This window comes from Corvus kubaryi, unplaced genomic scaffold (assembly GCF_017639235.1).
Source record: "Corvus kubaryi isolate FWS band 111438036 unplaced genomic scaffold, C.kubaryi_AGA036_p1.0 37354, whole genome shotgun sequence".
Classification (NCBI taxonomy): Eukaryota; Metazoa; Chordata; class Aves; order Passeriformes; family Corvidae; genus Corvus; species Corvus kubaryi.
The window spans coordinates 5,967,833-5,981,929 of record NW_024581116.1 but is presented as its reverse complement, the minus strand read 5'-3'; positions in this window follow the sequence as shown (position 1 = coordinate 5,981,929).

Genomic DNA, 14,097 nt, shown 5'->3' with positions numbered 1-14,097 from the left:
AACAAGTGCATATCCAGGCACATAAGATTTCATTATGCAAGCAGATAAATGTGGATTTTTAATTTGGGCATGTTCAAGTAAACTGGAGAATCATTGGTTGAGCAAATGGAAAAGGTACAATAAAATGCCAGAAGGAGGTAGTAGGAAGTTTTACATGTGTAGATAAAGAGCAGAATAGAACCTATAAATTGAAAGAAATAAAGGTGAAGATATAAGAAGTCTGATTTATAAAGACCACATGATAAATTTACATGTGTGACCCTTCACACTGCTCCAGGCACAGCTCACCCACAACTTTCTTGGCAGTGCAGTGCAAGACTCATCCTCACTCTTCATTTTACAAGACCAATGTTCTTTATAAACAACTAGATATTTCTAACAGTTGAGTATTTTTTTATCTAGGGCTCCAATACACATATATGCGAGTTGACTAGGCTGTACCACTCAATCCAATGCACACACCTGGACTTGCGCAAATTTTATCCATTGTCTTTTAGTGCCATAGAGAAGTTCAGCTGAAACCATGTTTTACTGAAGGTCTCTACAGCTTGAAAGTTTTTTTATTAAACACTGTTTTTTCCTTCACATTTTTTTTATAGTGGAAATCCCAGGCAGAGAGTCAAATTATGTCCCTGTGACTATCCTCGACACAACAGCTGACTTCAGCACTTCTCCTTCTGTGATATTTGCTCCTGTAGAGCTCCTACAATAAAGTAATATAATCTACTGCAATCAGCAACAGCGAGGTGTTACGTTCCTGTGGCACTTTTTTAAGCAAATATGGAAGATGTGTTTGTAGAGCAGAGAACAGAAAGCTTTCACCGGTTGAAAGCACAGCTAACTTTGTCATCTGCCATAAAGTATGAGATGTGCATCCTTTTGAAACACTGAACAACCAGTTATTCTGTAATAAACATGTTTTCTGATTATTGGCAAAGTCCAGGATTGTCACTTTCTTTAAATTTGTAATGAGAATAAAACAAAAAAGAAAATCAGCAACCAAGCCTAGACTTCCTGCTTAGATGTTATGATATGAAGCCATTGAAATTATGACCACATGTTTTGGGTCTGCATCCTATATGCTGACTTTACCTAACACAGATTTTCATTCTCTTGGAACATCTGTATTAGAAGCTTTTTTTTGGTCATCACATGTTGATATATATATATAATTTGTCTAGGAGGTTTTAGGCTATTTTTGCAAACATATGGGTGTCTTTTAAAATGTCTTTTAAAAGGCCATCTAGTGTTAATATGACTATTAATACAGGGAACAAAGACTCAGTTCTGCAGAGACTGACGTACTAGAACAAACAAAGGGAACATAGAAAACAATAGAATCACTGATTACATATTTAGCCTTGGGAAGGTCAGCAGCATAAAAGCAAAACAACTTTCATTCCAGAAAATGTTTCCAGCATTATTGGCTTTGGATCATGTAGCTATAGGGGTTTTTTGCTATTGATTTTTGTCTCAGTTTAGACTGTGAACTAGGAGTCAGATGGCTGACCTGCTAGGAAAAGCTATAACTGCACTATTCACAGTCCCATTCAGCATCTTTTCCTAGAGATAAAGGTTATTGAATATAGATCTTGTTTTCTACTCCCCTGTGCTGTAAGGCTGCTGCTGACTACCACAGAGTGCTGGGCTGGTAGATTGTTGGCTATTTCTTGGGACAAGTTCCAAATTTAAATGTCTTTTATTAGCCATTTCAATATTTCTTCCTTCCACCTGGCTCTAATGCTTACACCCCAATGTGGTCTTTATGGGCTTTGCAGCACCTAGGGCAATACAGCTTTTCTTTTTGGCAGCTAGTAGGAACTATGGACTCTCTGCCTGCCTTTCCTTCTGCATGTCATATTAGTATAAGCTAGTGTAATTAACTCTAGCTGGCATATGTTTCCAATGTTGTTCAGTTGGCACAGTGAAGGGACTTCCTGAAGAAAAGTGAATTTTTCCATAGTGTTTTCAAGTCCGCCTATGTAAACTTTTAATTGCCTGGAACCTGTATGTTGGAGCAAGGCTCTGACCAACAGGCAAGCAGATCTCACACTGTTCTAACAGATGTAGATGAGCAGAGACTGCCAAGTGAGTATTTGCGTCTATTGTGTTAACTGAAAGAATAATTTTCAGCAGGAAAGGCTATTTACAGTTTAGATGGCTTTAGGTTTAGAACGATTTTATTGCCTTTTAGAAGATTTTTTGGTAAATGTGAGCAAGCACCTCTGTAAACTTTTAGGTGGGAGATGTCTTGGGGTGGAACAGAGCATTATCATGGAAAAATGCCTTGTCCCTTTTAAATGTGCCTTCCCTCTTTTCTCTCTTTTAATTCAGCATCTGAAACTAACCAAGCCAATCTTCTGCATTCCTGCCGAGCTTCATCTGACGAGGTCAGCAGTCTTGTTCTCTGTATTTTTTTTTGCACAACAGGGGTACTCACAATATAGTGCAACACCCTCAGTAAGGGTGATACTACATGGATTCTTGAAAAGAAAAGCATGCGTGCCAATTTGGCTTGAATTCTTTGAACATGTTGCTGGATTGTTAATGCATGGGAAAAGGATGGTCATAGAATCTGTCTGCATTTCACAACTGCTCCTGGTGCCACATGACACTACAGAGTGATTTCTTTACTAAGTCAGAGAGCACATTACAAAGGGTAAATGCACTGAATTGGATTAAAAGCTGCCTTGTAAAAAGGAAATGGTTTGTTCTGGAAAAGAGCGGACAATTCAGGAGGACAAACGTAGTGACAGGGCTGCCGCAGCAAAGGTCTGTATTAATAACACTGATGATGGTGCATATTAATAATAATAGTTTGCACTTCTATAGCACTTTGTTTTTTCAGAGTACTTTACAAGCATCTAATTAATCATTATCTAATTAAGAATTACTTTGAAAGGGGCCGGGGGGCGTGTATGACAATATTTAAAATATGCCTTTGTTTGATAATGGCACAAAATAGTAGGAGGGCAGCAGCCACAAAGGCACAAAGCATACGCATTCAAAGTGTTTTGGATAGATGAGGTTTATGGTCTGATAATTGGCTTATGCAGTTCAGCATAGAGAAGCATAAAGTAATGAGAGAAGGGAGGATCAAAACTATCCACAGAGACTATAGCCTAAAATGAAGCACAATACAAACCAAGAATAGACTTGGACATGATAATGGATAATACAGTAAATCCCTCTCTACAGTGTTTGGCAGAAGCAGAAAAGGCCTTGGGATTTACATTGTATATATAATCACTGTCTTTTTCTGTTAAATAGGGCAGTAATGAGACTACATTAGGAATATTGTGCATTTCTGGTCTCCTTAAGCCAAATTTCCTATTAATTTACCTGTCAACGCAGCTCAATTAAAGCCATCAGAATTACAGAGGCCATAATTTGACCTGATATTGTTAGTGTTGGTCTTACTGCTAAAGAAATTCGGGCCAAATCGAGATGTCATGTAGTTATAGATCAAGCCCATGGGCAGCGAAACAAGTCAGCATCTGCAGAAGCTGATATCAGTGTCCCATTTATCTCCCAACACAGTGAACTGGGATCTGTTTGGAGGGACTAAAGGGGCTCCATCAGTTCACATCACTGTATCAAATAAATGCAGAATTTTCTTCCCTCTGTATGATTATGTTGAGGGGGAAGTGTTAGAAAGGGATATGAGCATACATGGAGTCAGCACAGTATGACAGTTGACTCACAGTTACGTAAATTGATATTCAAAGTCATCTCAAACCAAATGACACTTAAGTTTGGAAGATTAGATGGCTGTCTCCCTCACTTTCATCTCCCCACACCACGTTCACTGAAATCCCTCTGAATATTGCAGGAACATTTGGTATTTGGAGGAGACAGCATATCTAATGAGTATCAGCTGAATCAACTCTACCTATTATAGGAAGGACATTGCTGATAATGAAAACACACAGCAAAGGCCATGCAAAATGATTAAGGGTCTGAGTGCATAAGTTATGAAGGAAGATTGGCTTATAGGAGAAAAAAAGAGGCTATCTTAGAAGTATATATGACTCCGAAGAGATCAGATAGACAGCAGCAAACTGATTAGAATAGTAATTAATTTCTTTATAATACTAAAGTTTTTGTTAAACATGTGTAAGGGAAGTGGCTTTCACAAATGCAGACAATACTTCTTTGCAGAGGTGTTGGTGCAAAAGAAACATGTCTAAAGAAACAGCAATTAAACCCAACACCCAAACATGGAAATATAAAAAGAACAGCAATTAAGCCCAAGCATACTCAGAAGAGAATTCCTCCATGAGATGAGTGTGGTGGCTTGGTTTGATGAAGAAACAAGATCCAGTTTCTGAGCAAAAAATGTGTGATTTGTGCAAGTTTTCCTGTTACACTCTCCAACTGTCTCACACTTACATGGGTTAATTCCCATTTCTAGTCATGTATGCAATTAAAGAATTTATACCCTGGAGAAATAGTGGTGTCAGGTGGCTCTGCCCACAGCAGAAGCATTGTGTAGATGTAATTGCAGCTACCAAGGGACCCTCATATATCTCAAATTCAGTTTTCCCTCAGCAGGTTACAATTACTCTTATCCTAGCTATTTGTACTTCTGCAGGGCATTGGCGGAAATGGAGTCTTAACGTATCAGGTTACTTGCAATAAATGGTTCCAAGCACTCGAAGTCATATTGAGAACCTTGAGCACAAAAGACCACAAGCCCAAAGAACTGGAAAACCTACAGGTAGGGAACAGGGGAGATGAGGGCAGTGCCCAAATCCTCAAGATTAAGTGCTTCCAGCAAGTTTGAAGAAGTATGTCGTGATTCATTAGAGAAGAAGGCAAAAAAAAAATCTTGAAATTACTGTTTTCAGTCTTATGTGACATAAAATTCTCATGTAAAATTCTTAAAAGTCTAGTAATTAATTTGACTCTGAGAACATGAACCTCCACCAAGAAGACAATGCAACCCGACTTGCGGCCTGAGATAATGACAGTTTGATAGGAAAAGCAAAAGCAGCACATGCAAGCAAAGCAAAACAAAACAGGGAATTAATTCACCAGTTCCCATGGGCAGGCAGGTGTTTAGCCATCCCCAGCAGGGCTCCATCACACATAAGAGTGACTTGGAAAGACAAACACCCCTTTGAATGTCCCTCTTCTTCCCCTCAGCTTTATCCCCTGGGCATGGCGCCACATGGTCTGGGATATCCCTTGGGTCAGTTGGGGTCAGCTGTCCTGGCTGTGTCCTCTCCCAGCTTCTTGTCCATCCCCTGACAACTCCTTAGCAGGGCAGCATTAGACACAAAGATCATGATGTTGTGTAAGCACAATTCAGCAATCACTAAAACATTGTTGCATTGTTAGCACAGTTTTAGTCAAAAATGCAAAACATAGAACCATAAGAGCTACTATGAAGAAAATTAATATCCCATCCAAAACCTGTTCATACTTTCACTTTCTGTGACCCACACTTCTCTTAGCTCCTCTTCCTCATTTTCTTTACAAGGTTAGTCAACATTTTTTCCTCAATGAAAAATGAAAACATAGATAAATTTATTTCCTCAATGAAATTTTATTTAGAAAAAATTACAAAATAGTAGAAAAGGAAAAAAAATAACACAAGATGATTCTATTAATATATTTTAATTTGTATATTTAATCTTTAGGAGTATTTAAAAAAAAGAAATCTTAGACTCTGTTAATATAGAGTTAAAACACCTTTTGCAAAACTGGTACAAAGAGGTGAGAGACAAGAAAGAAGAATTAATGAAAAGTCAGCAAGTTTGAATTCTTTACATTCTTCACATTCTTCTTTCATAGCAAATGGGTAGATTAAAGGAAAATTTCATGTAAGCCTTTTAGAAAAAAAAAAACTGCTAATGTCAAGTAAATGAACTTGGGGCTGTCAAAGAAAATTTGATAATATGGTTCCTACATGATTCATTTGTTAATGTGCAAAGTATGAATAGTCTCTGAGCCATGTGTGTGTCCACAAATTTGCACCTGGCATCAAAGAACATCCTGACAGAACAACTTAAAGTTCTCATCTCAAAGAATAAAAATTAAATTAAATTTAAAAAATACATAGCAATTACCACACTGAGAAATTCAGAGAGAGAGAAAAAAAATGCATTAACTTTTCCACTAGACAAGATCTTAGAAAAATATGACAACTCATACTGTCTAGAATGCAGGTAATGTCATTTATCAAATCCAGGTAAAATGATAGTGAAGGCAAGAATTGACTTGCATTTAACTTTATGTTATTTTATTAGTCATCATTCATTTTGTATTGTTATTGGACCATATCAAAAGCAAATTTAGCATTAAAATTGATTTTTGCCCAACACACAAAAAACTAGGGGTTTGTACTGAACATTCCACGTGTGACGTCTAATATTACACAATATGAACTTCCAGAGAACAGCATTTTAATGCATGTAACTGTAAAAGTATCCTTCCTGCTATGGTAGCCATACAGTGACATCAGCATTATATACTGTGTTAAAATATTAAAATACAGACCAACTTTGTGTTGGAAAGGCAGAGGTCTAATATGTTTGTATGCTTAGAATCATACAAACATATAAAGTACTTTCACCTACCAAAAAATCCCTTTCTTCCCCTGCCTTTTTCCTCTTTTTCCCTCTGTATTTTCAGTAAAATAAGTCAAGTTCCAGACAATAAACATCTTAGTTAAAAAAATATGTAGGTCATTAATCTTCAGATTCAGCTAAACAGCTATGGGCTTTCTTAAATTTCCTGGGGGAATTTTTAAAACCTCATATTTGTAAAACCTCAAATTCTAACCCTGTTAGTTTAAGCCAGTCAGTAAAGAAAAGGCATAAATTGTTCAATCCTCCATATCCTATCCCATCTCTCCTGCTTAACTGGCCTGGCAAAACTGGGGAAGGACGGCACAGGTAGTGTCAGAAAGGAAGAAATTGTGGTGTTTTAAATGTTTCAGAAGGGAAAGCACAATGGTGGCTCTCATAGCCAGAAGACAAGTGAAAAAGAAAAGAAAGGTCTTCCTGCAAGAGAGGCTGAGGCTTAGCCTGAGGACGAGGTAAAAACCTTCCCCCCCAAAACAATGGACAAAACAGCCTAAGGTCCAGAGAGACAGAAAATGTACTGAACTCAGAAAGATGGTTGAGAGTGAGGCATTTGTGGTCTGCTGGTGCCAGGAGAAACTTTGTGCCATGTCAACTGCGACACAGCTTTGCTGCACCTTTACTATGACAAAAGAGATGCACGCACAGAAACCAGAATTCACACTGCCTAAACGCTACTTACTGGGGGATCGGGACCGGAGAGCCGAACTGCAACCTTGGTCATCAATTTTGAACAGTAAGGAAAAATTAAGTGAGATGTTACAGTTTATGATCTATTAAGAGTGACATGGTTCAAATATAGAGTAATAGGTTGCTCCTAGTTCATAAAAAAACAATTTTCTCTCTCTCTCTTTTTATATACTAGCATATGGTCTCTTTATTTGTCTTTCATCATTTTCTGTAAATCATTCTTCTTTTAAAGTCGAATAAAAGCACTGATACAAGAACCTAACCTTGTACTGAAGCCTTGCAGCCCAGAATCCATCTTTGAAGAAGCCCTGGATTTATGCATTTGAGTATGATATGTTCTAAGGGGATTTTAATTTGCTTTCATCATGTGATCCTTTTTCACTCTTCACACATATCTTTCATTCCTAGTAACTGCATGGGGGTAAAGAATGAGATACTAGCTTGAGGGAGACAAGAAAGTGTTTTCAGATTATATCTGAAATGTAAAGAAATCAAAATGACAGATACTGAGGCTGTAATGGAGGCCAGGATCTTCAGAGAAGAACATTTCAACATTAGCAGTGGCCAGAATCTGTAAACAAACAGACAAAAAAATCCCCCAGTTACATTTTGGATTTTCTATAATCAACACTTGTTTTCATAATATTCACTGAAATACCTGATTAAGCTGAAATTAAGATGCTCTTTCAGAAGTTTGACTCTGTAACTGTTTTGCGTGGTTGTGTTAGTGTCCCTCTGGCTTTCCACTGAATCCAAACAACTTTGTTCCTTTGTTTATAAAATGTTACATGTGCCAAAAGATGCACTGTTTTGTTCTACTGCGCCAAGTAGCAAATGACAGTGCTCTGGGGAATTCCAAAGAAAAGAAGAACAAGCAAGAAATGCTAATGTGCTTCTACATTGCCTTTCCAGATTAGAGGATCTGCCACAGATATTTTGACTGCTGTTGCACTGTAGATAATTTTGATAGAATTAAAAGAAACTTAAAGAATAATTTGAGTTAGAGAGGATGTCTGGCAATCTTCTGATCCAATCTCCAGTATAAAGCAGGGTGAAATATATATAAAGTATATATATATATATATAATATATATAAATATATATAAGTATAAAATAGGTAGAAGAGCACTTCCACCAGCTGAGTATTGAACCTCTCTGAGGGCCAAGATTTCACAGCATCTCTGGGTATCCTGCACCAATATTTGCCTGCACTTAGGTAAATGTTATTCTCCATAAATAAAATTATCTGTGGTTGCATCTTCCATCCTGTGCTACTTGTCCTTTCACTGCACTCCCCTGAAAGGAGCCTGACTCCATCTTCTCTGCAGGTTGTGGAAGACAGCAATTAGATCCCCATGATCCCCTTCAGATTTCTCTTCCCCAGGTTAAGCAAACCAACCTAATCAGAGTCAGTTCACCTGTCATATTCCACAGTTTCCTAACCATCCTAATCACCCTTCATTAAATACTTTACCATTTATCGTTATCTCTTTGAGTGGGGGCCCAAAATTATCATAATCTTTCCATGTTTCGTGTGGCAAGGTGACAGAAACGTAAGAAATATCTTCCAAATAATGGTGCCTGTACTGGGCACCTTGACTTCTGTCTCAGGAACAGATGTATAGAAATGTAGAGCTCCTGATTCAAGAAAAAGCTAAAGCTAAAATTGCAAATTCAGATATGTTCTTGTTATTGGGGTGAGAGGAAGCAGCTCTCCAGCATCACAGTTTTAGCTGTTCATAACAAAGCTATGCATGGTGAAAAATTCTGTAATTTTTGAGCCAGGAGAGTAGAACAGCACTGTAATTTAAGTTTTAGAAGCTAAATTGAGTAAAGGAGTTAAATATTGCCAAAACTGGACCATTTATATGTAAAGAAATTAAAGATTGCCTAAACTGGACCATTTATATATCTGACCATAGGTGGCATCAACAGAATGAAAGTTAAAACAATCCAGACGCAGAGGTGCAGTTTTGCAGTTCAGCATGTGAGGTACAGAATTCCACTGTTCTGTGAAGTGATCTATAGATAGCTCTTGTTTCTAACAGAGTCCTGCACACCAGGTTTGCCGCGCTAAACAAACAGAGACCTAAATGGGGTAAATAAAATACCAAATAATGCAAACAGTCTATCAAAAATCATCCTGCTGATAAACTTCCCAGAAGATGGAGTTTCTTTTTCATCCGAGTGTCAGTAATTTGTTCAGTAATTTCTCATCACAAAAATGTGCAAGGTCAGTGCCCCACCATTTCTAAAGGGAAAATCCTAAAAAACCACTTGCTTTCAATTTATATCAGTAGCCACATTTCATGGACTCTTGATTTTGGTTATTTTAACCCTAGTGATTACTCTGTAACTTCCAACCACAGCTAAACACACTCCCAGTCAGAAGCTCCACAAATTGGTTTTACCTCAGCAATGTATTCCTGTGGCTTGCTATGTGTGTGCATGTGTGGGCAGAGGGGAGGGCAGGCACTAAAAATTGGACAGTTTTAACACACCATTAAAACATCCAAGCCTGAAGTCACAGTGTTTAACGCTTGGAATGGGATGGTCAAGCAAAATACTATCACTTTTATCTGGAATCTGGGAATAAAGCCAACTCGGATAAAACAGAAAAAAAACCCCAGCCCTGACTACTCTGACAGCTGTGGCAAAGCATATTGATAGCAAATGTTAAGCAGGCCAAAAATTCAAATACTGTGCTGCAAATGGAGCACACTTATCCTGCACACTGACAGTGTGTGCAGGCAGCTGGATGGAGGCAGTGTGTACATGGGTGGTAGGAAGACAATAACCTCAATAACCTCAATAACTGCAATAACCTCTCATTCTCTGGAGGATCACTGCAAGCACATTACTTCAATTCCAGTTTTGATTTGCAAATTTTATTTTATATGGGCATTTGAAAGGAATTCCTAGTCTCCTTAATATGGACAACAAAACCCAAAGGACATTCTTGAAAACCTAGAGGGGATGTTCTGGACTTCTCAATCAACACGTCTCCTGCTACTCTTGTGCGAGACAGAGTTGCATGGCTCAGGCAATTTTGCAGAAAAGGCATTGTATTGGAAGGAGTTCTCTGACATAGACGCTCCTGTATACATTGAAACAACTTCAGAGCTGATGCAGGGTAAACAAAAATTATTGCTGTGTTATCTTGCAATATTATAAGATAGCAATACTGCCAACAAGGCAGTCAACACCAGCCCCAGAGGGAAAAAAAGCTTTGTGACAGTGTGAGGCTGTAAAGAAATTCTTAGATGGTGATTTGGGGAAGAGAGCCTGGGATTCAGATGCTCTGGTCACATGCGGAATGAACAAATTTGAAAGAATAAACTGTATGGGTAATTCAGCTTCAGAGTTCAGCCTATGATAACTCTAGTATTTTGATTAACGCAGCATTTTGAGAGCTCATAATGAGGGAAACTGTCTTCATCAGGAATAAACGGCACATTTGATTTTCTAAGTGTGAAATCCCAAAAGGGACTCAGATAGGCTTTATAGTATTACTTGGGTGAGGAACCTGATATGGGTGTCCTTGGTTTACCTCCAATAGATTTTAGATATACTTGTACTTCACTGACTTAATATATCAGCTCATTCTTTTATTTATTTATAAGCTTGTTTTATACAGAAAGTATGCCAAAACCAGAAGACTAAAAGAATGGTGTAAATCTGTGTTTGGAATTTTCCCCAGATTTATTTTCCCTTAAGGGTTCCATAATGTTATTTCTTTTTTAATTCTAGTCCAGCAAGCATCTTCTTGGGACCAAAACCTGTTAACTTGGAGGTTCCTTTACCTAGTAGGGGGTGTGTAGGCTTGAACATGCCTATTGCAAAGAAATCAATTCATCCAGGCTAGTTATCTGCCAAATTCAGATTAATTACCAGTTTGTTCTAGTTTCTTGCATAGGAGCTTCCATGTCTCCCTGTAGGGAACTATTCCATTTTTTATAGTTTCCATTGTCACATAGATTGCCTGCAAACCAGCCTCATTTCTTTTTCCTTGATTTTGTATTTTGCATTGTTTTCTCCAACAGGATTCACAGCTGTGTCTCTGTTTGAATCTCCTTATGAAATTTCTTACCACATTTCTGGTTTTTCTGTATTTCTATGAAGTTTGTTCTATATCCTCCATGACACTGGCAGTATCAGCTCTGCCTGAACTATCATCCTAAAACTCATAGCTCAGGAGGATCCCAATACCTTCCACCTTCCAACTGAATATACGATGCCATCTATAATTATCTCATTTAATGGGCTTTCTGCCAGTTTTCAGCTGATATGGCAATTTCCTAAGGAAAGAAATTTAAATTAACTTTTTATAGCTATGTACTTGCTGATCTTATTTATTTTGAAATACAATTTTAACCAGAAAAAATGTGTTTGATTCTACTTTGATACTACTGAAGCTTCACCTATTTTATGGGTATATTATGGCTAGGAACAGGAATAAAAAATTACAGGGTGACATTTTAGGAAGCTCTGCTTTGGCCTGCAGTGGGTCTGTTCTGGAGTTGTCTGGAACTGGCTCTGTCCAATATGGGGCAGTCCTTGGTCTCTTCTCACAGAGTCCAGCCTTCCAAGATGAAAAAAGTTGAAACTGGAAAAGTCTGAAGGCTAGCAGAATATTTGAGGGAGCAGAGGAACAACAAAAGTAACTGAGGTACGTCAAAATCTCACTAAGGAAGATTTTATTGCAGCTTTTCAGTACTTAGAGGGGGACTATAAGGTAAATTAGATAAATTTTTAGCAGGACTTGCTGTGACAGGAAAAGGGGTTTAAAATCAGCAGAGTGTAGGTTTATATTACATACAAGGAAGGAGTTTTTTACAATGAGGGTTGTAGAACTCAGGAACAGGGTGCCCAGAGCAGTGGTGATTCTGGGCTGCAAGCCAAGTCCAGCCCACCAGATGTGTAAAATTTCAGAGGAGGCAGCATGACTTAACACCTTCTTAGCCTTTTTGGGATGCTTGCTGTTGGCAGATCCATCTTAATGCCTGAGGTCTTATCATCACTCAACAGTGTGAACAACTCATGGCTGCATTTGCACATCCTGATGAAGCCAAAGTTTATTCACCAAAAAGAAAATCCCTTTTGTGGGTTGTTTGGACAGATCTCATAAGGCAAACAGAAGAACTCAGTTTTAAATTGCCATCTCTGTTTTTTACTTTAAATAATTGAAATTCACCTATTATATCTCCCATTTGGTTTTAGCCCTCAGAGGTAGTACCTCCTGACACACTCATGTTCTGAGCCTGACTTTTCTCATTTATTAATTCCAATTGCCCATTCATTGAAATTTAAGATAATTTGAAGTTTTCTAGGGTATCCTGACTGGCCTCCAGCTGCTAGTTTTGTTTCTGTAGGTCTTGGATGTACTTGATGTTGTGCAGACACCTCATTAAATCTAGAACATTGCAAATGGCACTAGACACACACATTTGGGAACCAAGCTAAGCTTTGAGCATGCTTTTTAGGACGGTTGTTTGAATGATGCAAGTTCACTGCTGAAAGAAGAAGAGAACACTGGAAACAAAATAAATTGCAGTGATGCAATACAATAGTTCCCAAAACACATTTTATGTCTCGCTATGTGTAACTGCATAATACTCTGGGGGTTTGAGTATTCACCCACAAGTTTAACACCTGGGTGCAATCTGTGTGACCCAAGAGAGGTAACTGCAGTGCAGAGGTTCACATTGAACCACCACTGCCTGCATTATCAAAGAGGTGCAGATACACATTATTCTAAGAGATTCCTTTTGGACTTCCTAAATATATATTAAATGAGGCTCATGGTGGCTACTGAAAGCACCTATTGTATAGTCAACAGATTGACTATAGAGGGAGTCTAGGCGGACAATTCTTTGTCCGTGCGTAAAGTTAGGGTGGTGAATATCTTATCTAAAGTCTCTGAAAAATTTAACCTCATCCTCTAAAAGATTTATGCATATACGAGATCCTACAGTTGATTTATTCTAAGAAAAGAGAAACATTCAGTGACTATGGTTTGTTGCTCTCTTGTTTGCTCTGTAATATTCCAAAAGGAGAAGCAAAGTGAGAAAAACAGGACTTGTCTAGCAGTACTTCATGATCTAATTGAAAGCATTCAGGGAAGGAATAGGATAAATATAGCAAAGCCAACAACCAAGGTGAGTTCCCAAGATAAGACTGAAATACAGAAATTTGAGTCCTTGATATTAAGCTCTGAAAGATGCCAAACATACTTCCAACAGAAAGCACCAAGGGATAAGAAGTTACTCAAGATTTTATATTAAAGTTTGAAGAGGTGTCATTTCACTAGCACTGGAACATTTTTCATTGACAAGTTGGTGAGAAAAACACTGACTTCTTTTTCTTTACTCTGCACTGCCTGTGAATGTATTACACTGGCCTTTAGGAAAAATAAAGCTATATGCTTGGGACTTTTTCTCACTATTTTATTGAGACCTACATGGAAAAAAAGGCAAAGCAAAAACCTACAAAAACCATTATATTACAATAGTTTAGAAAGTTTTAGTACAAGGCATTTGAATATTGTGACAACAATGGATATTTTCTGTATACATAAAATATTAAAAAAAAAAATCTGAATATTTCGTTTGTCTTCAGGCAGACTAGACTTTAAGTTCATTAAAAAAATAGATAAATGTCATATCCAAGATTATTAGTTCTGAATGCAGAAAGCATTTCCTTCTGTGCCTATGAGGTACATTGTGGAAAACACAGTTTGATTTGATGAGGAAACTTGCCATTGCTCATTCAACCCTTAGGACAATTTTGGCTTCTTCACTTCAGTCACTGGAACTTT